Consider the following 2701-nt stretch of genomic DNA (forward strand, 5'->3'; position numbering starts at 1 on the left):
CTGTAGCTGGAGTCATGTCTGTGTTGGCAGCGAGGTACCCAAGACCAGGTCTGGTGAGTCTTTCATGAAATATTTATTATTTGAAATTCCAGTTCAAAGCAAAATGTGACTCCATTTTCATTTATTTATAAAACATCATGATATTAAATGAACATAACATCATTTTGTTTCAGGTTAATATTTGTGGAATGAATGTGAAAATTAAACAAAAATAATTATCTTTTGATAACGTGGAGATTACATTTTATTCATTAACATTTATTACATCTGCCAATGGTGAGGTAATGTTTTTGGTCGCGTATGTCTGTCGGTCTGTCTGTGGACAACATTACTCTAAAACATGCGGACAGATTGTCATAACATTTTAAAACATGTGTGTAATGGGCCAAGGAACACACCATTAAATTTTGGTGATGTTCCGGATCACGATGCGGATACAGGAATTTTTTTCTTTTAATCCTCTCAGATCTGCAAAGCTGTGATGCTTTCACAGGGCTTCTGTAAAAAACTTTGACAGCTTTCAGTGTTTGGACTTCAAACTTTATAAAAGTAATGTTAAAACAAGATGTAATGATGAATAATTCTTGCCTTAATGTTCACATTTTTACGGATTTGGTGCGCATTTACAGAACGTTTCGTGACCACGAAGTGCGTGACTGCACCATGAAACCTATTTTTCCCATTTCCTCAAACACACCACATTGTCGGTAGGCTTTGTACACAGATCGATGAAGATTGAGGAAGAGGAGTGATGTGGTGGACTTCAGACTCGGAGGTTGTTTGTTTGTTTGTTCATTTTTATTATTATTTAAATGAGGCCAGATCAAGTTGAGAGCTCTTTGTGCGCCCCTCTATCCACCTCTCACCAAACTTTGGTGAAAAAACAATGCGCAGAGCGTGGTTGTGACCGCTGTGTGTGGTCCTCACAAAGATAGGAAGACGTGTGTGTGTGATTATATGCGCAATGAAAACTCTGCTTTTTTGAATCACATAGCACCAATGTGAAAGCTTTCAACAATAACGTCGGGTGACGAGTCTGACTTTTTTCCTTTTTTCCCACATTGGACTTCACCGGGAAGAAATCCCATCAAACTGCCTGCTTAAATGTTCACTACGTCACAACTTATTCAGCAAATGTGTTTCCATCTCTGATTTTGTGCATTAACTCTTACAGGGTGGGGGAAATTGGTCTTGGCGGAGGTTTGCACTCTCCGAGTGCTTTTAGTTTTTTTTCTTTTTTTAATCAGATTTATGGCCCAAAACTTTTCATTTGTTTGTTTACAAACTGCTGGCTCCTGTCTTTTCAGATACTCTTCAACGTGATCCTGAACCTGGCTGCACTTGTTTCTGCCGCTGCCGTCATTTATGCTCACATCAACTACTTACTAACAACAGAGCTATGGTCTTGTGAGAGCAGTGACTGGTTTCCTACAGAATCTCCTGATTCAAATTCAAATTCAATTCAAAAATACTTTATTGATCCCAGAGGGAAATTAGGTGATGATGTGTCCCAACTGAGTGAGAACTGTGAGTTGGGCCTACTAATGTATCAGGTGAGTTCAGGAAAGGTTATGTTTTTGTGTGGCTGTTTGTTATCACCTGGATGCAGGTTGTTTAAACGTGTATTATGAATATAAATAAATAGTTAAAAGATAATTATTTCAAATCTTTTTCATCAGATGATGTTCACAACGATCAACACCATGCTACTCAGCTTTTCCAGTTTGCAGTTTACGTGTTTCATCAGGACCATGATCATTGGGATCAGAGTCCGGAGCAGCTTCAGGACAACCAGAAACCAGGTAAACCCAGTCATGACTCAAATGTGCTCTGTTTACACTGAGTGTGGACCCATATTTCAGAATTCTATGTAAATTGTGGGGGTGTGGCAGAAGGGCTGCTGTGAGATGGTCACATTAACAAACACAATTATTTTCTAATTCTTTAATCTGTTTTCCTTTTTATTTCTTTAAAGAGCCCCGAGGCCCCTGAGCAACACACACCTGCCTAACCTGCGCTCACAGCAGCAACACACACCTGCCTAACCTGCGCTCACAGCAGCAACACACACCTGCCTAACCTGCGCTCACAGCAGCAACACACACCTGCCTAACCTGCGCTCACAGCAGCAACACACACCTGCCTAAGCTGCGCTCACAGCAGCAACACACACCTGCCTAAGCTGCGCTCACAGCAGCAACACACACCTGCCTAACCTGCGCTCACAACCACCAAAGACCAATCCTGGTGAAAAGGGAACAGACTTAACCTCCACCTAAAGGCTGATGTGTTCAAAGTTCATTTAGGTTTAGTTGTTTATATTTAGTGAATCAGAGCTACATGGTTCTCGTTGACATATAGTCTGATTTAACTCTATAATAACTTATTCTGTTAAAGATTTACTCACATTCTAATCTGAAATCAAATATAAACACCTGTCTCACATGTTTTTGACCATGTTGGTTTTCAGTTTACAGCCTAAAGGACTCGACACACGGGCAGCTACAAACTACAGCGATTAAACGAAGCTGAAGTTAGCTTCCGATTCCAGCTTCCGATTCGGGAAATGACTAAAGGGCGATTACAACTAATTTTTCAATACCTTCAGCATATTTAATCTGCTCTAGTTTAAAAASTAAAATACCTAGACTCTTCAAACCTGGACTAGATTGTTCTTCACCAATAGCAGAATAATTAAAAC

The sequence above is a fragment of the Austrofundulus limnaeus genome, unplaced genomic scaffold, assembly GCF_001266775.1.
Source record: "Austrofundulus limnaeus strain Quisiro unplaced genomic scaffold, Austrofundulus_limnaeus-1.0 Scaffold356, whole genome shotgun sequence".
Classification (NCBI taxonomy): Eukaryota; Metazoa; Chordata; class Actinopteri; order Cyprinodontiformes; family Rivulidae; genus Austrofundulus; species Austrofundulus limnaeus.